Source organism: Sinocyclocheilus grahami, unplaced genomic scaffold (assembly GCF_001515645.1).
Source record: "Sinocyclocheilus grahami isolate Dianchi unplaced genomic scaffold, SAMN03320097.WGS_v1.1 scaffold1380.1, whole genome shotgun sequence".
Taxonomy (NCBI): domain Eukaryota; kingdom Metazoa; phylum Chordata; class Actinopteri; order Cypriniformes; family Cyprinidae; genus Sinocyclocheilus; species Sinocyclocheilus grahami.
In genome coordinates this window covers 142,331-165,429 of record NW_015506559.1, presented here as the reverse complement: position 1 = coordinate 165,429, position 23,099 = coordinate 142,331, and the positions used below count along the sequence as shown (strand labels likewise).

Sequence of the window (23,099 nt, the reverse complement as noted above, 5' to 3'; positions counted from 1 at the left end):
TTTGGGGGGATAAATGAATATATGTATAGCTATATGTGCACGTGTTTCTGTTTGCTCACAGCTTTCCCTGTCAAACTAATAAAAAAATCAAAATATCAGATTGGGTCGGGACATGTTAAGACTGTCGAGTTCCGACGCCCCTCCGCGCAGGCCCAGCACAGCAGTGTAGCACACACTGATCGGCACATGCGCATCAGGCAGAGAGCCACAGAAGTGAAGCCATCCCTCCCTTTCCAGTTGTGTTTGTCTTGGTGTGGAGGTGAGAGGTGATGAACAAAAGACTAAAAGCTACCTGTGCCTCGAATTTACAGCTAATTACCCAAAAGACAATAGACAATTACAGTTCATTTAATTTGTCTTGCTAACATCCTTGACTCATGAGAGCTACATGATTCAGTTCACTGCATGATTCAGTTTATTAAAATGCATTTAGAATGATCACAAAATACAAGATATGGGGGCAGAAATGTATGTATTTATATAATTTCATATAGTTAATCGGTATCACGTGAAGACTGACATTTTTCCACCAAAAAGCAGCATGATTACAAATGTGATATTGATTTTATACAGCAGTTCAATAAACAAGAATTTAATATTCAGATACTTACATTTTAGACACAATATTGACTGTTTTTGCTCTATTTCGCCAACAAATATAATTCCAATTTGCATCTCTGAGCAACATGACGGGGTTTCGTTCCTGAATGAAGCAACCGTTTAAATGATCCGGTTCAGTCGCAATGGCTCACTTATTAACAGTGACTTGTTGCCACCTACTGGCGGTTTTAATTTCACATTTAAAGTATCTTTCATTTTTTTTATAATTCAAATATCAGTATTCAACGTTTTATGTTTAAAATATCAAAACAGTATGATTGCTTTTGTAACTGCAGGTTAAATACATTCATGTCCTGCATTAAACAGTGTGTAAATGCATCTAAATGCCCCTTCTAATGCAGCTTCTCTGTTTTCTCTGCATTGCAAAGATACATTTTGTCAATACTGATTTAATTTAAAAGGTAAAAATCTATTTAAACTTATTCGAAAATATTAATTTCTATCACTACTGTGAACTGCATAAAGTTTCCTGTGAGGTGTAAGTTTAGGGGTAGGGGTAGGGTAAGGGATAGAAAATACAGTTTGTACAGTAGAAAAACCATTAACCCTATGGAATATCTCCACACAAAAAAAGCAAACCAGTATGTGTCTCTTTATCGTTTTGTATAGGCAAACACTTCTTACAGTGACTTCTTCTTCTGTCTTCCCTACAGTGACCACTATGGTCACTCAGAGATGCACTCTTCCTCCCTATTGGCACCAGAATGTACCACAACTGGATAAGTATGTCTATTTATATGGTGCCACAACTCCTTATCCCAGCTTTTGCGGACCGCCCAAATACAATTAGGTTCTTTCCTATTTGTCAAAACTAAATTTTACATTCTGCTGTGCCAGATTCTACACTAATTCTAATAAAAGCACTAGTGTGTTTCTGGTAACTTTTTTGTACCGCTTATTTTAACCAAGAAACTATGTGTTAAGCAACCAATTACAGTTTGTTTGAGGATGAAGCTGATTTCTACCTAATGTTCTGCCAGGTTTATAATATATTAAGGGTATACTGTATTACAGCATTCGTGTTTTATCTTATTGAAATCTAAATGCATTCAGTGCGCGTTTAGACTTATTCATCAACCATAAAAGAAAAAAAAGAGTAAAAAAAAGCAAGGTCACTCAGGGTAAATCACATACTTTTTTCAAAAGGTGCCATAATTGAAGGCAACTGTGCCAAAGAAAACTTGAAAAGGAAATCATGTCCCTTTTGTTCCTCCAGAACAAAACTTTCAAGACAAAAGCCATTTAGATGATGCATTACATCTCAACCAAGAGCCGTGATAATGAAAAGAGATAATATTATATCAGACACATCAGACAGTAAATTGGCCCTTTTAAATAGAGCGCATTGCTCATTAACTCTCTATAGTACTTCATTTGAAACCTGATATAGCTCTTTCCATTTATTATTCACACTTTATCATCACTGCATACTCAAATGTTGCAACTTATATATCTGCAATTCAATACTCTGTTAATGAAACAGCACTTAGACCAGAAATGATATACTGCAGTATACTTTATACCAACGCTCCTTCTAAAACATTTAGCTATGTAATCAATAGCTTGAAGACCTCACAGATTCAAAGTTAATAAATATGCATATTCTCATTGATAAGATAGCATTGTGCTGCATTATCTCAGTTGATTCTTTATCAGTTCTGCTCCTGGACAACAAAAGCAGCAGTGTGTTTACCTGGTTTCCCAGGCTGTTGAAAAATGTTGCATTGCTTCTTCTGTCATTTAAAAGGGCAGAACAAACCCAGTGGTGCCGCTTGGGACCGGCCTGATCAAACATGTACATATTTACTCAGGAAGAGAGGGAATGAATAGTTATTGGTTAGTGACTAGATTAGCACTGTTTATGAATGTAATAATTTCATATACTTTTGTATGGCATGTCTAATCGCATAAACATAACCTAAAGTGTCATTCTATCACATTACAATGGCCAAATTTAGTATTTACAGTTAGCTTCCTGACCTCTGGTACTTTAATAATGATTCTAAACCAAGTGTACTAAATTTTGTATTTTGTTTATAGATAAAGATTTGGTGTACTTATCCCAGCTGAGGTTCTGACCAATGGTATGGTGTAGACCATTTGAAGTAGTTAATTAAAAATCAACTCTATTTTTACTCAGAAGTGAACATCGAATTCATCATACTTAACTTTCAGTGTTCCCAATACAGATTTGTGTAGGTCTATATTTAGGACTTCAGATTGTTCTGATATAGAAAATACAACCACACTGAACTACCAGGCCCTGTCAAATTCAATTACTCAGTCTTTGGATAGATGGTCAGATTTACCAGTCTTATTAATTGGTTGAATTCATATTTTAAAGAAAAATATATTACCCAAATTACCTATTCTAAAATATCCCTCTGTGCCCCCTTACTTCATTCTTCACCAGCTTGTGGGTAATGTTTATTCAGTTTATCTGGAATAATAAACACCCAAGAGTGCAGATATATTTGCTATACTTACCATATGATAGCAAGAAGACTGAAACCATCTATATTTAACGCAATATGGGGGAATGACAACTGCACCTGGTCAAAGGGATTTAGGCTTTTGACTGTGAAATTTTCAAGAGCTGCAGTATACAAACTATGTGTTTTAATGTAATTTGTTGATATTTCTGACACGTTCAATTTCAAAATTCCTAATATATACGTGCAACTTATCAGCTTTTTTTTTTTTTTTTTTACAAAAATCACCCCACAGAAACGGTTTTAAAGTAGCCAAATTCCATTGGAAAACCAGACTTGGTAATTCTCAAAAACATTTTAGTTGCTTTGTTAAACTTATACATAGTAGAATAATTCATAGATTCAAATGCTCAACTGTATCCAACAATAAATATCATTGAAGCATATTATACTTTTCGATTCATTGTAGTAAAAATTTTAAATTACTAAAATTATTACACACAATTATCCATCAATTAGTCACTTTAACCACTATTTTTTTTATTAGACATTTGGAAATTATGAAAAATTGAAAATTAGACATTCAAGTAATGTTACTGCTAAAAAAATTACAATTAAACTGTCATGTTTCAAATTTTGATAACAGGATATCAAACATGTCAAACCTCAGATAAAATTTATAGAAAATAAAACAACTCATATAATATTTAGTTTGACCTCCTGAAGCTGATGATCAGCATTTTCTTAAGGTTAAGTGCCTGTTAATGCATTTCTTCAAAAAGAAGAAGAAAACATAATTTCAAAACAGTTTCAGTCCCTATTTTGCTCATGGTCAGTGTTAGTGTTTTGTGTGAGCAGGACGCTAAATTTTGAGTATTTTATGTTCAAAGTTTGTAATTGTACTACATATTTATGATGAAAACACATTTTGTAGTAAAGTCATACTCAGCTGTTATTAATCGTAAACACTATATTTTATGATAATAAGATTTTTATGCATCCAGATGGCCTCAAATATATTACAATAACATCTTCTTCAAAACAGTACACTCATGAAAGTAGATAATAGAGCAGCCCTCTGTTCTGAAATTAATCATTATTGTGCATTACACTCTGAGCCTAATCAACTGATTCAAAATAAATAGAGGTTTCGGGAATTTCATCTCCAGAACTCCCTATGCAAGTGCTTCCCGCCTCCTTCATTTGACTTTACAATGGTGCTCTCTCCTAGATCAGTAAAATAACATGAATATCTCTCCTTTCACCTCATCTCTCTCTTTCTGACCTGACTGAGAATGCAGTTTTTAAGCTGTATGTTGAATAAGATTTCTTTTTTTTTTTGGAGCATATGTTGATGTACATGAGCTGGATTATAGTTTGAAAGTTGTTACAGCAGATCTCCAAATACATTAAATATTGTAAAAATGTTAGAACTGAACAAAAAGTAATTTCTCAAAATAAAATACAGTATTAAGAATTTTACTGTGAAATCATTGGAGCCTCATGCTACATTATAATAGCATTATTTAAAATAATAATAATAAAAATCATCATCATTATCATGGTAACCATATGACTTAAGTCTCGACAGCTGCGGACAGCGCTATACAGTTATACTACTGAAAGTGTATGCTGGTGGTCCACTCGGTGGACGTGTTCCATACATGCGCAGTAGATCAGCTTAAACAGTAAACAAACAATTGCCCAGAGTTATTGCACATCTGGCTGTCTTTATATTTTTGTATCGACGGATTGTAGAGGTTTGGGTAGTGGCGGACTTCTTCATACAGCCTACGCACGCGCAGTTGGTGCTTCTGTAGCCCTCTTGTCCATACTTGTCCACGCGGTCAAAAAAAATGGGAGGCACGCAGATGTCCGCGAAGAGCCTCCCTGTACACCCTCTGATGACGATTTTCACCTCATGAGGATGACCCTAGTGGACCCTCTTGCACGTGGAAATTATGACACAGGCTTTATGTTTCTTGAACTGTTATAAAATCAGGACAGACAGGAAACTTGGTATAATGGCCTCCATGTCCATATCTAAGTAAACAGAAAACTCAGGAATGACTTCTAGGATAGCACCAGGGCAGACAGGAAATTCTGAGATGACCTACTTGGTCATATCTGGCCAAACCGGAAGTTCAGGGACGAACCCCTCCATTTCTGTATGACAGCAGTGTGTGGCCCAAACACACATTAGGGCCTTTCGCACCGCAGGAACCTTTTCATAGTACCAGAACTAATTGTGGAACTACCCACTTGTCGGCGTGTTCGCACCGCCGGAACTGAAAGCGATTTTAGTACCGGACTGCATTTTTCGAGAACCAAATTAGCTCCTACTCCGGAGCAGGGTCTAACCAGCACAACTGGTACTAATCATGACGTAAGTAGACATTGATTGGCCAAACACGTATGAAAACGCCCTCCCCCGCCATGATTTAAAACGCCGTGTAAACATACTGTAAGCATGTCAACTTATTTCGCAAGTATGGAGAACAGCGATAGATGGACGGACGCTGAAGTGCAGGCACTTGTAGCAAATGTAGCACTGCCAGTCGTCGTTGGATATTCTTAGTCCTCCTTTCCGTTCTTTCAATCGCTTTACGTATACGTCGACTTTCCATGTCCACTGTGAAACCCGCGAGACACAACAAAAACACAGCTCCGATCACAGCATCCTCCATCCTCCTGTTGTTAATGTTGTTCTTTGTTTCTGTTGTTGCACAAATGACGTTGCTGTCGACCGATTTACATCACTTCTTAGTACACACTGTCGGTGCGAATGCAACCCTTTAAATGGTACTGGGAAATAGTTAGCGCAAAATCATCCCAGTACTTTAGTACCGTACGTTTAGTTCTGGAACTAAAGCGGTGCGAAAGGGCCTATTATGACCACTGCCGTAACAGGGAGAGCAATCAGTGGTAGCAGGATCTCTGAATCCACCAGGCATAGACCTCTCTGGCTGGGTTCTGGCATGAAGGTCATGACATCAGAAGACTCAGGTATTGGCTTCATGATAGCAGGAGACTCTGAATTGGTGGCCCTGTTGGCTGGGGATTCTGGCAGTAGAACAGGTACTATGCTGAGCTCTGGGACGAGAGCAGGCACTGGGTTGAGCTCTGGGATCTGAGCAGGCTCATGACTGAGTTCGGGGAAATGAGCGGACTCTTGGTATGGGGGGGGAATTATCATGTTAACTCGTACACTGAAGTGAAATTTTAAACAAACTCACAGGTGGGAATGGACTCTTGAACAAATTCCGTTGTTAGAGCAGGCTCCAATACAGACTCAGAGGCTGGAGTAGGCTCGTTACTGAACTCTAGGGCTCGAGTGAATTCAGGACTGAACTCTGGGCCTGGAGTGAACTCGGGACTGGGCTCAGGGGCTGGAGCCATCACTGGACTGGGCTCAGGGGCTGGAGCCGACACTGGACTGGGCTCAGGGGCTGGAGCCATCACTGGACTGGGCTCAGGGGCTGGAGCAGACAATGGGCTATGGTCAGGGAACAGAGCTATAGAGAACCCTCTCTTCTTCTTCACCCTCCTCTTTTAGGCTGAAGTTAGATGGAGCGCTGAGGTTTTAGAAAACCTTGGACAGGGATGACGTTCTGGATCGGACTCCTGGAACAGGTTCTAGACATGAGAATCTGAGGGTGCTGACCTGACGGACATAATAGGTGGATCCACTGCTTTTGGCATTGCTCAGGGGCTGGAGCCATCACTGGACTGGGCTCAGGGGCTGGAGCCGACACTGGACTGGGCTCAGGGGCTGGAGCCATCACTGGACTGGGCTCAGGGGCTGGAGCAGACAATGGGCTATGGTCAGGGAACAGAGCTATAGAGAACCCTCTCTTCTTCTTCACCCTCCTCTTTTAGGCTGAAGTTAGATGGAGCGCTGAGGTTTTAGAAAACCTTGGACAGGGATGACGTTCTGGATCGGACTCCTGGAACAGGTTCTAGACATGAGAATCTGAGGGTGCTGACCTGACGGACATAATAGGTGGATCCACTGCTTTTGGCATTAGCCTAGCACTGTTGGATGCATGCTTCCTCTCCCGAGGAAAGGCTGGGGATGTTGCATTCCTGAACTGGGGAATGTTAGGACACTCAGGAGTGTCTGCCTCTGGGAGGGTGGCAATGATGGTTCGGTAAAACTAGCAGTTCTTTGACTAGAACGGACTTGATGGTGTAATCAGGACAAGCAGAGACAAGGGAACTTATGATGGTTTCTCTGTAGTCTTGGGATGATGAAACCGATGGTCCAACAGTATATGCAGTACCACACTGCCACAGAACGAGGTCCAAGTGTTCAAGTGTCTCACGTTCATCTATCCCTGAAAACAGTTGGCTGACATCGTCATCTAATCCATCTTTAAAGCAGCGGATAAGGATACGATCATCCTACGTCATTAGATGACAGTAATCTGGGAATTCCTGTACTCATTGCTCTAGCTTCCTTCCATCTTGAAATACAGTATTGTGCAAACTGAGTCCATCTGTTGATTTGCTCTGGTCTTCTGTTATAAATTCAGACAGAGATCAGCACACAGGTCTGAATAAACAGCACAGGTTTATTCAGCAGATGCAGGAGAATAACAGGGAAGCACACAGGTGAGTAATTTAAGTAGTATATATACTGGTAAACTTAACTTAATAGTAAGTGAGTTTTCTTGCAGGTGAACAGGAAGGGACTGAAGACAGACAACGAGTAGACAGATGGACACAAGGTAAGTATTCACAGTAGGTGAGTCGGTTAAGTAATTCCAAGGGAACAACGAGACCAGACAATTATGAGATGGAGGGTAACTGCTTAAATAGGGATCTTGATGAGATGGTACAATCCATGGCAGGTGTGGCGATGGCTGACAGGTGCTCCAGGAGGGATGCTGGGAAATGTAGTTCTGAGGTTACAATACTAAAGTTGCTGTTACTATGGAAACAGGTATCTCACACTCCCATTTAGCACTGCAAATTATGTAATCAAACAAGTCTGACTCTCAAATTTGCTGACTGCGTTTGCTTGAGTTGTTCTATATTTATGTGTATATTTTGCTTTCAAATATAGTATTATATATATATTACTGTATTTATTGTATGTTTATACTTATAGCTGAAAGACTTAAAGCCAAAAGTTTTATTACTTTTATATCACATTTTTGATAATTGAGAAACGCCATCTTAAAAAAAAATGCTGTATTAAATATTATCTCATGTATCAAAGACAGTATAAGTCATTATAATCAGTAATTATGTCCCCCCTGGATGCTACAAATGCCTCGTTTGTAATAGGTTTTATTGTTTTTTGTCTCGTTGCACTGGGACACAGTATCACAGTATGGTAAGGGGTGTAAAATTTCCGTCACACACTTGAGGTATTCGGCCAATCACAATGCACTGGATAGCTGCCAAATCAGAGCACACCTCGCTTTTCAGAACGATGAGCTTTGTAAAAATCGACGCGTTTCAGAAAGGCGGGGCATAGAGGAGAGGCAGTAATGTCCAGTATGTGGAAAATAATGTGTTTTTTTAACCTTAAACCGCATAAACACATTTCATTACACCAAATACACAAAATAATGTTCTTTTTTAGCAACGTCATGTGACCCCTTTAAAGAAAGCCATGCCAACACTATTATTGCTATTTACATCATACTATACAGGTAATTTGAAAATACATTACTGTAATGCAGATACAGATAATCATTGACTCCACAACACATTATAGTGATTTCCTGACCTTGTACACTTTCAGGTTACAGTATACAGTCATTTAATCAGGTAAAAATCATCATAAATTAGGGATGTAATGGTATGAAAATTTCATATCACGATTATAGTGACCAAAGTTATCACGATTATCAATACTATCATGATTTTGTTCAAATTAGATGAAAATGTTCAAAAAGAACTGATACACACACTGAAAACATTTCAATAAGTTTTATATTTGAAAATCAACAAACAACAAATACAATTAGCAGCTATATGCACTTTTTTTAGCATAAACATTAAATTAACATTAACATGAAGCCCTAATAATAATAATAATAATAATAATAATAATAATAAATAATTTCAAAGTTGGGGTTGATTATTTCGAGTTCACATACAAACATAAATAGAATAGGCTAATTACATTTGTCTATTTATTTTATCATGATTTATCGTGAAACCGGTAATCATTACATCCCTACCATAAATGTTGAAACTCTTCCTACCCAATATTCAGATTAGAGTTCAAGTTATTCAAATACATTTATTTTCTTTAAAAAATAAGTTCTGCAATGTTTCTCTACCCCATAATATTTGGTTAGACAATAAACTTTAGAAATGAATGTCAAAGTACACGAACCAGGCAGTAGCCAGGAAACTTCTATTAAAAACACAGTTTTACAGTGAAAAAAGTCCATACACTCAAACACACTGCAACATAGATTAAGAGCAGATGAGAATCAAGTAAAAAATGAAGAGAATGGAAGATAAAGAAAGCATAATATGAGGCAACATGTGCTAAAGGCTAGATAATTTATACTTGTGCACAGATTTATCTTTTATGTCCACACATGCACATGTACACAATCGTTCGCTCACACACACACATGCAAAACTGAGAGGGAAATGTATAATAGAATAATGAAATTCAAATCCCTGACACAAAACACCTTTCTTTGCATAGTCTTTCCATGGTCTTAAAGAAACACATACACACACCATAGATATTATAAATGAAGATTTCTCTGCTGCACAAAATAGTACCGATATAAAAGATAAAAAGACTGTCGAATGTCTATGGGTTTAGTGAAGCATATGGTTTATGGAAAGAATCTGTTTTAAAGAAAAGTGTGCTGGGAAAAGATAAAGCTTTGCACAATGATTTGTAGTTTTCAGATTTTTAGGCCTCTAAAGGTTTTCGGAAACATATTTTCACGACCATACATGGATATTTTGTTCTACTGTATTCCATTCGGCTTGGGTTGAATCTATTTTATTCCAATCCACTGTCTGAGATAAAGCCGTGCCATCTGAGACATTTTGGAAGGGTTTTAATCTGTCATAGCGTGTTCTCTCTTCAGCTTGTCGAATTATCCAGGTACAAAAATAGCAGCTTCAAAACGCATACCATGAAAACAGCACTTTAAGATTAAAGCATTTCTTTCCCCCATGCAAAACAAGGTGATAGATGTGTCATGTTTTGACACTAAAGATATAAATGGGCAGTTATAGAAAATAATATTTTATAAGGGCTTTCTTGTTGCCTACTCCTTACTAAAACTTGTTGTCAGGCAATTTCAGTCCACTGAGAGGTATTTCATGTCATCTGTTTGATGTAATGTTTAGGAGGGCGAAAGGCATGTTAATGTGACAGCTTTGTGTGTAAGAGAGACAGCAAAAGAGAGAAAAGCCTCATTAGAGCTGTCCACAGCCGTTTGAAGGGGATGGAATGAAACTCATACAGAAGGACAGAGGCCGAGAGGGAAGAGAAATTTCAATATATGTTTTCATCCTCAAGTAGCAGAGGTGGTCTTTAACTGTACCCAGAGGCGGACAGTAACTAAGTACATTTACTTGAGTATTGTACTTAAGTACACTTTTTGGGTACTTTACTTGAGTATTATTTTTTCTGGAAACTTATGACTTTAACTTCACTACATTTGAAAGACAAATATTGTACTTTTCACTCCACTACATTTCTATCAAGATCCTCAAAGTAGAAAGTCGTTAGTAACTTTGAAAGTCAGTGGGTGATTTTTTTTCTCCTCTAAAGCGTGACTTTCTTTTTTTCAGACAGTTTATCAGTAATCACTCTTGGGGCTACATGAAGTGATTTCCCAGCATTTTTTGAGCACTGACCAGTTCCAAATGTGATATTTATTTACAACAATTCAATCATAAGAAGTTAATATTGTGGTTTATATTAGACACAATATTGTCTGATTTTGCTAAATTGTGTAAGTGAAAATATTACCTATAAAGCCACAGAAGAACTGTTGTGCGTCTCCTAATAAAACACAAAAGGTGTTTGACTGAAGCAGCACTGCATAGACTGTTCTGTGTGGGACATCAAAGTACCACAAGAGCGATTAGACAACATTTTTTAAATTTTTGTTTTGATGTGAAATAAGTCTTGCTGGTTTGCTTTTTTGTTAAAGCAGTGTTGCTGTTGTAAAGTTACACAGCTACAGTTGTGTTGCTGGGTTTTAAAGCAGGTCTGAATTAGTGTTGCTTTCGTCAACGAAAATTATGACTAAATATCGTCGTCAACGAACCTTTATCACGTGACGAAAACGAGACGAGACGCAACGTAAATGCTGGTCATGTGACGATGACTATAATTAAATGTATAATGCAATATTGTTGACTAATAAAAACTAGACTAAATGTGGTTTACAAAATAAAAACTATGCTAAAATGTGTCTTCATTTTCGTTGACCAAAACGAGACGAAACTAAATGTTATAACGTTATTTCGTCTTGTTTAGTCGCGTTATTATTACTATTTCTGTTTCCTGTGTTTCCCTTCAGAGGCTGCATCAAGTTGCACTGGGCAGACGCAGGCGACGTCACTTCCTCAAGCCCCACTCGCGGCATTATTTAGACACGAAAACCAAACAAAGTTAAGTCTGACACAGAGAAAGGGACCGATGGCCGGCCAGCCGGGGTTCGTCTTTATTTAAATTTATGTGTGTGTACTTCTAACATGTTTGGTTGGTAAAATAAATGTTGTAAATTCAAATCAGAGCGTCTTTCGTATCTGGAATGGATGTATTCTTGAGTCTATAAGGTAACAATAATATAATAAGATAACCTTGTTTGAAATGGGTTTGGCTAAAAGAAAATTTTGGTTTCGTCTATAGTACTAGGTACTTATACTATATTGACTGGGTTAAATAGATTTGCATTTCTAAAAAGAGACTAAAATTTTTAAATTAAATTAAAAATAAAAAAGCCGCCAAAAACAACACTAGTTTAGGGGTGTTAAATAATAATAATTTTTGTTTTGTTTTGTTTTGTTTTTTTCCCCATAGGTTTTTAACGTTCTAAAAGCTCTTTATTCCAAAGATACTACAAGCTAGTCAGTGTATTCAGTAGGTGTAATGTATTGTAAGTTGCTTCAGAGGTATTGCAAGTACAGTGCCTTGAGAAAGTATTAATTTTTTTCACACTTTATGTTGCTGCCTTATGTTAAACTACTTTAAATTATTTTTTTTCCACGTCATTCTACACTCCATACACCATAACGGTAAAGCAAAAAACAGGTTTTTAACATATTTGCCAATTTAATCAAAATAAAAAACTTAAATGATTCCATTGCATAAGTATTCATACCCTTATCTGGGACAGTTGAAATTTAGCTCAGGAGCATTCATATTGCTTGTAGATGTTACTACCCTTCGAGTGAAGTTAACCTGTGGAAAATTCAATTGAATGGGTATGATTTGGAAAGAACCTTAATTCCAAGCATCATGTTTGAAGGAAACCAGGCACTGCTCATCACCTGCAGAGTACCATCCCAAAAGGAAAGTGTGGTGGTAGCAGCCTCATGCTGTGGGGCTGTTTTTCAGTGGCAGGGACTGAAGGACTCATCAGAATAGAAGACAAGCTCAATGCACCAAAATATTGAGATAGCCTTAATGAAAACCCAGTCCAGAGCATTCAGAACCTCAGACTGGGCAGAAGGTTCACCTTCCAACAGGACAATGCCCCTAAGCACACAGCAAGAGTTGCTTATCGACAACTCTGTCAATGTCCTTGAGTGGCCCAGTCAGAGCCTGGGCTTGAACCCAATCAAATATTTCTGGAGAAACCTGAAAATGTGCATTTGCCCCCATCCAACCTGACAGCTTGAGAGGTGAAGAGGTGAGGAGAAGAATGGCAGATAATTGCCAAATGATAATGATGCTGATCAAAGCTTGTCGCATCAAACAAAAAAATACTTGAGGCTGTAAAGGTGCTTCCGCTAAATATTTAGTTAATGGTATGAATACTTATGCAATGTACTTATTTCAGTTTTTTTATTTTTTATAAATTTACGAAGTTGTGGCAATTCTGTTTTTGCTTTGTCAGTATGGTGTATGGAGTGTAGATTGATGTGGGAAAAAAGTACTTTAAAGCAGTTTAACATAAGGCAGCAACATAACAAAAAACTTGAAAAAAAAATGAAGGGGTATGAATACTTTCGCAAGGCATTGTATTACATACAACAATAATAAAACAGTGCATTGACATAAAAAAGGAAATGTACTTTTGGTACTTAAGTACTTTTAAAAGCAAGTACTTCTGTACTTTTACTTAAGTAAAAATCTGTCTTTATAACTTTTACTTGTAATGGAGTAATATTTGACCAGCAGTATCTGTACTTTCACTTAAGTAATGGAGTTGTGTACTTTGTCCGCCTCTGACTGTAACTCACGGGGGTAAAAATCCCCTTCGTACTGCAGGACATCACAGAAACATGCTCACCTCCTCTTCTGTCAGATACATTAACAGTCTCACGCACTGCACTTCTGGCTTACTCATTATGAACCAGCTTGCTGGGTGGCTGGATAATTACTGTGCAAATATAAAAGTGATGTGTGCATTTTTTTTTTTGCAGTGTAGACAGTGAGCCTGTTTTACCTAGTCGAGTTTTTATATGCCATGTGGCATATAGGGGCTGGTAGGATGTTCACCAAGTCTATTTCATGGTACAAAATATTGGTACAATTTAATATCTTTACAATTTAAAATAACGTTTCTATTTTAAAATATTTCAACAATGAATTTATTCCTGTTTGGCCAACATGAATTTTCAGCATTACTCCAGTCTTCAGTGTCACATGACCCTTCCAAAATAATATAATATGCTGATATGGTACTCAAGAAATATATCTTATTATTCTCAATGTTGAAAACAGTTGTGCTGCTTAATATTTTTGTGGAAACTGTGACATTTTTCAGGATTCTTTCATGAATAGAATGTTCAAAAGAACAAAACTGATTCTAAATAAAACTCTTTTTAACATTATAAATGTCTTTACTATAATTTATATTAAATTAAATTAATTCATTTTATACACACATACACACACACACATTTTCATATATCTTAAGATTTCAAATTTAGACGAGTAAAGTGATAGAAAACCTTTGAAATTAATTGCTACACAATAATACCATAATGTCAAATAAAAAGAAAATGCATTACGTGTGACACTATTGTAATTCATCATATTGATTAAGTACAACAAAACAAACCGATTAATTAATATTGTGCTAAATTAATCTGTTAATCATTTGTAAGGAGTTCATATTGTATATAAAATGCTTACATTTTCTAAGCTGTCAATACATTAATAATATAAGTTACCTCATCTTTTTAAGTGGGAGAACTTGCACAATTGGTGGCTGACTAAATACTTTTTTGCCCCACTGTAAGTACTAGAACAACACTTTATTTGCACATACCTGCTATTACTAATGAGATTACATTGAATCATATAAGAAGCAGAATATCATAGAGTGTGCTTTTTGACTTAAATTGTTAAGCAAATAACCAAAACACCCTAGCAACTGCATTGCAACCACAGCTGTGCTGCAATGCAACCACAAACAAAACACCCTCTCACTATAGCAAGGGATTTTACATCAACGAACACTACTCACATTTTTAAATTGTAACACAAGATTAAAAATATATATATGTGTATGATGTAAGAAATCATACAGAGCTCACTAAGCAGTATAACAGTATAGGGAGAGAATGGGTCTCATGTCTTTCTTGTGACAGATTGAAGCTGGAGGAGGAATGAAATGAAGGAGAGATGAAACACCACAAGCAGCAGATACAGTGATAAATGGATAAATGAACTCTAAATGATGTTTGGGGGAGTGACTGGACGTTGATAGATGGATTGATTGAGACAGTGACTGATGGATGCACCGATTGGTGGCAAGTGTTGAAGGCGGGTTGTGCGTCACACTGGAGCACTTAACAGTGTCATATTTCAGATTAATGCTGCCAGAGATGAATTTGCTGTTCTTTGAGATGAACACAACTGATGTAGGATATTTTATTGCAATCTCTTAGTGTCAAAATGTGTCATTTCTAGTAATAAAAATGTTTAGAAATCAGGATAAAGCATTGCATCATTGTAGAATAAATACAAACAACTGTTCAAAAGGGTCAGTCAGATATTTTTTTTACTTTTAATCAGCAAGAATGCATAAAACTGATCAAAATTGACAGTAAATACTTTTTAAATTGTTACAAAAAATATTATATTTCAAGTAAATGCTTTCTATTCATTTCTATTCATTGAAGAATCCTGAAAGAAATCATATATCACAGTTTCCACAAAAATATTAAGTCATATGATGTTGCTACAAAGAACATTATTTTGTGTATTTGGTGTAATGAAATGTGTTTATGCGGTTAAAAGTAAAAAAAACACATTATTTTCCACATACTGTACATTATTGTTTCTCCTCTATGCCCCGCCTTTCTGAAACGCGTCGATTTTTACAAAGCTCATCGGTCTGAAAAGTGAGATGTACTGTGATTGGCCAGCTATCCAGTGCATTGTGATTGGCCGAATACATCAAGCATGTGACGGAAATGTTATGCCCCTTACCATACTGTGATGCCGTGTCCCGGCCGGAGTGACGAGACAAAACCAATAAAACCCATTATAAACGAGGCATTTGTTGCATCCAGTGGGGACATAATTTCGGATTATAATGACTTTATAATGCATTGCATCGCGCCGCGTAAACATAAAACCATGTCTGCATTTGTGATCGGAGAAATTACAAACAACAAGCGCTACTCTACACTGCTCAAAACTCGTGTTTGAATCATCAGCGAGGATGAAAATCCATCGTAAAATGTTTAAAAATATGTAGTTCAGTCATGAAACTCTAGATGACGCAGGCTGAGGTTTTTAACGTAACTGATGATATTCAGAGAGTTAAATGGCTTGGCACAAGCTGATTGGTTCATGCTCCATATGCAGCCAATGAGCTTACTGCCTTGCATTTATATGGCTGGCTAGTATTCACTAGAGATTCCTGCAGCACGCTTTCAGAGTTTCTCTGAAACCCTCCACCTTCCCCAGCTCCACCTGTACGAGTTATTTTATATGCTTTTTGTGCAGCAGCAGTATGTCTTAAATACTCACGGCACTGTATCACCTTATGCATTGGCAGTAGCAAGTTCCTGTACTTGCTTGCAGCAACAGCAATAATCTATAACTACAGTAATAACCAACAGCAGCAGCAATTCAGCAGCAGCAGCGTAGCAGATCTATTCCGCCAAGACCAAATACATTAACATTGTCATATCCATCACCATGCTAAAATCATCCGAGCGTTGTCATGATTGAACTGTTATAATAAAAAATAGTGAAATGATACATTAAAATATTTTTTGTGTAAAATTATTTAGGTAAATGAAAAAATGCATACAAATAAATTCCTAGTTAAAAGAACATTTCTATTCCACATAATTCTCAACAAAAATTCAAATTATGCTAAAAAGAAGACATTTAATTGTGCACATTTAGAATTTAAGTGATTAAATTAGCCTATGGAAGACAAAGGAGTCAGCCATTAACTTAAGAAAAATTTTCTAAATTAGTTTTCACCTCCAACAATTCCATCACAGAACATTATTAAACAAAATGACATTGGAAATAACACTGTGATGTGAATTAGAGAAGAAGAAGAAAAACATACTAAGTGTGTGGAAAGTGTTTTAGGAGAGCTTATTTTCTAAAAGTCCTGACAGGCAAAAGTGCCACATCGTAGTAGCACAATGTTCACTAAAGGCTTTTAGTAACAGCATTCTGAGTAATATGTCTAAAAGAGAGAGGGTAAGTGTATGAGTGTCTAATAGTCAAAGAAAAAGAAACAGAGATCAAAACGGAGCAGTCACAAGCGTATTGTTTTTAGGCGAAGTTCTAGGTATGTGGTTCAGTCTTGCAAAGTATTAATCCTGGCATTGTTATACAAGTTTGTGTGTGTCTTCATAGATCTGTTGAGGCTGAAAGGCTCTGCGATTGCTTTGGGGGATTATAACAGGCTTTATCAGCAAGATAAAGAGTTCAAAAGAGCAGTCTGCCCTTAGTGCTGCTTGCTCTAATCTCTTATGCATATCAGCTACAGTATTAACACAACTCCTCAGCATTCTAATAGCGTCTTTGAATAAGACAGTGATCCATTCGGTTCCATAATGGTGCAATATTTCACAACAGATGACCAGGCAGGAGATTGTGATGCATCCAAGACTGTAAAATGCCTTGTGACATTTAAATAAGACAGGCGGTTCTTTGAAATTAGTAATCACCCCACATTGAACTAATAGGCTTCTCAGGATTGTTTGTGAAAAAAAGATTGAAATAAAGGGAGACTTTTTAGTTGTTTTTTTTTAGTTGCCTTGGAACTAAATCACCATTCAATAGAAAATTTAGACTATAGTTATTTGATTCATAACTAAAGTATGGTTTTCCATATTTATCTTTATGGCTACAATGAATGCTCCATTGTCCGGTTTAAAGAATAGCGGAAACATTGAATGGCCCAGTCAATGCTGCTTGAGATCTCTGTGAAACTAGCTGGGACTCTATGAGTGGCCAGTGGTCATACCTGCATTAAGACCAATCACAATCCAATCAGCTGCTCATCCAGCTAGACTCACTCACTCTATGCTCTATTATGTCAGTTAAAGATGGATTTCTTCGCTGCTAACCCTGAAAGAATAAAAAATGACTTTAAATTGCTTTAAAATTACAGTTCTATGAAGTTCTGCAAAAATTACCCCAAACAATTGCTGTTCGTACTCACATAATAGTATGAGTTAAAGAAGAAAACACACATTTATTCTTATAGTCGCAATGAAAGGAAGTAGCGTCAGATCTTATCTTCCATAATGTAATATACATTCAAGTGAAAGAGAGTGAAATGACTGGATAAGTCCAGCATGTTGCTTCACTGGATGATTGAGTTCTGATACATTTTGATTAAAAATTACAAGGTCAAAAATAAAAGAAAGACATGCATGGATGAATCATTCAAAATAAGACAATAGATAGGGTGGAATTTCATTTTATGCCAACTTAAAGTAACATAAAGCTTCCTCAATGGCTTATGCAGATTTGCATGGAGTATAGACTTCTCGACTTGACTATATGATCCTTTGGAGATTAAGTGAGTTCTTTGATGTTGCAGTGCAGGCTCTATTTCGGCGAAGTACTGTCTTTGAAATACCACAGCTATTTTCTTTGTAGGTAATAGGCATACATGTAAAGGATCTATCTATGGTGGAAAGATCTTTTGCTTTTCTGACAACTATCAAAAAGCCAATTGCCCCTTTTGCTTAAAGGCGGGACTTCCATTCCTATATCTGTCATACTGAGCAATGCGATTTCTCCTGTTCATTTTTCTATGAGTGGTCCGTCTCCACCTCCTTATAATGTGTCTGGCATTGGTTTCTAGATGGATTTCTAAAGAATGAGAGAACAAAAAGTTCTTTGTTGAGGTGAAAAGTGGGAAGTTTTAGTTACCCTAAGGAACATTGTGCATTGGAGCCAAGAACCAAGTAATGGACTTCTTATGGATTTCTGGACAGGACTGACAAATCTTAAAGGGTGTCTGCAAGCTGTAGATACTGTAGGTAATGGAATATCACTATGATCCTAAACACAAATGGAACAGAGCAACAGTGAGTTGAAATGTGCACATATTACCTAAAGTGAGCATTTTATAGTTAACTGAACCAAAATATCTTTAACCATATGTGTAAACTCAACTAGCATCTGCAAGTTTAAGATTAATGCCAACACAGGTTTTATTGGAACATATAAAATCTGAATGCAAATATGAGATGTGCTATAATGATTGTTTGAAAATAAAATATACATATATAGGTTGCAGTGTCAGGGTTGAAATCTTGGGTTGAAAATATTCAGTGGCTGCAAATAAATTCATTAACATAACAGTGGCATTGAGCTACAGTCAGTCAAATATGCACTGACAAAATAAACTGTTCTTATATAAGCTGTCAGTCAAGCACAGGCACATATACTCATTGCCAACACAAGATAAGCCAAAGGAAATGTTATTATAACTACTGGCTAAAAGTGTACTTCACCTTCCAGTCTTTTTTCACACATTTGGGTTACTGTTTACACAGCTGAAATGCCAGCAACACCATTAGGAAAGTGCAAGGCACAAACTAACACTTTTTGGCTTTCTCAAGTTTGTGTAAATGCATTTGGGGTAAAAAGTAATTTCCTTCTTTCACATTAATTTTACACATGCCTGTTACAAATATGAGGTCTTGCTTTATGAATACAACATAAACTTTTTTGCTATTTTCCCATAAATTAGGGAAGTAATGTATGGGGTTCGTTGTAACATGATCATATGACTGCTTAAATTCCTCTTCTAAACATTTTATCTGATCTAACTGAAAAAATACTACATGAAAAGCAAATTTTTTTTATTAAAAAATATTTTATCTTCAGTGTAAAATGTACTTTTACTGTGGTTAAATGAACTTGGCACATCTTGGTGCATTTTTTCCCTTCGAAACACTGTGTTGATATAGCAACGAGTAAATAAATAAAGTTTCGTCATGTGTGGGTGGAAATCGTATATATGTGCTGTCTTCGTTTGTGCTCTACTCGCCCCTTTATTTATTTGGGAATTGAAGTATAGACAAAATATACACAAATTAGCATTACATCTGTTGCATTACAACTCTTCAACTATTTGATGGTTTTGTAAACTACATGTGACTGACTACCACAAATACCATTTCAATGAAGACTTTCTAGTTGTCAGATGTTAGTGGAGCATGTAAATGGTTAATGTGATGAACTACACCTGTGGTTACTCGTTTAGGACACCTGTGTGAACATGAAATGAACTGACTACATATATTGCATACATCATGCCTATGGTACAATGTGAGCCAATGTGAGCACCGGTACCTCCTGTCTGTGAAACTTTGAGATGTTGTAAGGTGGAAAAAAGTCTTACTTGGAGCTCAAAAAGGAATGAAAATGACACAACCCAGAGACTGTCTGGCCTTTCTAACAAAACATGCAATGAGACAAGAAGGGGAATTGTCTGAAAAGTGACCAAGAGACCAGCTTTAACACAAATAGAGTTTGAGCTATTTGGCTGAAATGGCAGAAACAGTCTAGACATCAACAATCTTTATAACACTTCACAGATTTGCCTCTGGGAAAGTGGCTTGGAAAAAACGCCAGCATTGAGTCACATCAGGCTTTGCTGGAAGCCATGTGACCAAGCTAAAAATTTTGGATGAAAAGATTGTGTTCTAAAGAGACAGAAGTTAAGGTATTTGGCCTGAAAGCAAAGCACTATGTTTGGCGCAAGCCAAAAACAGCCCAACACCCAGGTAACACCATCTCTTCTATCAAGCGTGGTGAATGGCAGCATTATGTCCAGACATTTCTTTTTAGCTGTAGGAAATGGAAAGCTTGTTGGCATGGACAGAGAGCCTTATACAAGTAAAGCCTTTAAGAGAGCATGTTTCAATCAGTCAGAAATCTGCATGCTGGATAAACATTCATTGTCAATAGATCATTGAAAGATACATTATATTTGCAAATTATAACTCAATATAGCAAATATAAAATATAACTATATATTAGGGGCGTAGCGATACACACAGGCCTGTTCGTATTTGTGATGAATGGGGGCGGGGGCCGAGAGCCGTGGGAACGGAGTGAGGCCAGTGGAGTAATTGATAATGAGCGACACCTGCACCACTCACCGATCTCGAGTCTCACGGAGGAGCTCCGGAAGGATAAAAAGGAGGAGTGACGACAGTGAAAGACAAGAGAGGACCAGGCCTGGACTTTATTTTGTGTTTTGGTTCTGTTTGTGCGCGACAGTCGTCCGCAAGGGGCTGTCGCGCTATTTTGTGTTTGTTTTATTATTAAAGTTTTCTTTGAATGTTCGCCGGTTCCCGCCTCCTTCTTCCCATGACTACAAACATTTGTTACATTGGTGTCGAAACCCGGGAGGAAGGAGGGACATGCTGTCAGAGAGCCCTCGCTGCTGAGGGGAATTGCGGTGCTGAGGAGATCGGAACAAGTGGAGAGACCGCTGGTGGCTGCCCGAGGCGGTGGTGCTGGAACAATGGAAAACTAGGTGGGACGGAGAGCTCGCTGCCGCGCTCCTGCTTCGAGGAGGGGTGGCTTCCATCCGAGAGGGAGCGGAGGAGTCGGCCCCGTTCGCCAGGAGGCCGGAGCCTGCTGCCATCCGCCATGATTGGGGAGGAGCAGGGAACGGGGGACTCGCTGCCGGCTGCCCTCAACAGGAGGAGCCATCACCGTCCGCCAGGAGGCGGAGGAGCGGTGGGCCGTCCACCAACAATGTCCAGTACCATCGCATGGCACTGCGAGTGAGAGAGGAAAAAAAAAATATCAGTCCAGTTCCCGGACACACTGCCGCTTGGTCGTCAACCGGCTTGATAATTTTTTTTCCCTCTCTCCCCTCTCTCGTAGCTGTCTCTCCTCATCCTTCCGTTTCCTTTTCTCTCACCTCGTCTATCTGTCCTTACCCCCAGGTACGCCGCGGCCGCCGTGATCAGCTCCCCCGGAGGGGGGGAGTAGAGCGCAGTCTCGGGAGTACCCCCCGGCCTGCGAGGGGCGATGGAGGTATGTGACGAGTTTGTTACAGTATTGAACCATTCGGTATGAGGCTTTCGGTTCGGTATGCATTACATAACCGAACGATTCGATTCGTTGGACTAATCCTATTATATTTGGAAAATAAAACAGCTTAAAGTGTGTGAAATATAATATTCTCAGTGCCACTGCACTCAACAAGGCAACCCAAACGACGTAACGGGCAATGTGCTGTCTGCCCAGTGATAACCTCCCCTTGCTGGGGTGCGTCAAAAGACGATGGTCTTGTGTCGACGATAGCCAGAGATATTGTCAAAAACATAAATTGTTGGCAATATTAAGATATTTGGTATTTCCAATTAATGTAGCCTTTTATTAGGCCTATTATTATTATTATTATTAAGTTAGCCTACTTTTATTATTAAATTAAAATTAAAATTAATTTGCACCGCAATAATTACCAAATAACTGACGTGCTGCGAGGATAACAAAAGATTAGGCTATTTACTCCTCAATTAAAATGTAAAAAAAAAGGTATTTTAAAACAGGGCTATTATACAATTAATTATAGGCCTACAATTAAAATACTAGCACTGCAGTCATCAATAAAAATGAATGAAATAAGAAGCTTTAGCCTATTTCATGCACCGACTTTCAAAAATAACCTGTTTAACACAAAATATGTTTCTTCACATTTTTTTCCCTATGCAATATTAGAAATATTAAGGGAATAAATGAAAACAGTTATATACCGTTATCAGCATATGTTAAAGTAGATTTGTCTCTCGTCGTCTCTGAGAGAATATGCGATGTCAGATGCAGAAAGCTCTGTCATTATTCCGTAATTCCATTTTTACTTTCACCTTCTGCAGTGAATTGACTGAGATTAAGACATTCACCAGCATAACTCTTGCGCAAAGTTTGCATGTTGCTTGTGTGTGATATCCATTGGCTCGCCTTCATGGTTTTAAACAGAAATATTTCCAACATTACGACGTAACCAATTTCCCCCATACAGAACATAGGCTAACAAACCTAACCGTGACTGTGTCGTATCGAACAGAACCGTGAATTTTGTGAACCATTACACCCCTACTATGTATATATATATATATATATATATATATATATATATATATATATATATATATATACTGTTATTATTATCATCGCAATTAGTGACAGACAGTGGTTTTATACAATATTTATGTACATTGTATATACACATTGAATTTACATATATACTGTATGTAATATTAAAAATAATACTATGATCTCAAACTCAAAAACAAAAGTAGTAGTAGTAATAATAACAATTAAGTTATTATTCAAAATAAAAGTATTGATTTATTTAAAAAAAATAAAACTTTTGAACAGTAGTGTATATTGTTACAAAAGATTTC

General features: G+C 37.3%; 1 long non-coding RNA gene across 1 annotated transcript in view; it reads left to right on the top strand.

The window, feature by feature from the left end:
* Positions 1 to 17,041: 17,041 nt before the first annotated feature.
* LOC107569778 (uncharacterized) overlaps positions 17,042 to 23,099 on the top strand; it is an 8,348-nt gene continuing 2,290 nt past the window's right edge. The window contains exons 1-2 of the long non-coding RNA XR_001606945.1: positions 17,042 to 17,054; positions 21,857 to 21,859. This is a non-coding gene — a long non-coding RNA (uncharacterized lncRNA). The remainder of the gene's footprint in view (positions 17,055 to 21,856; positions 21,860 to 23,099) is intronic.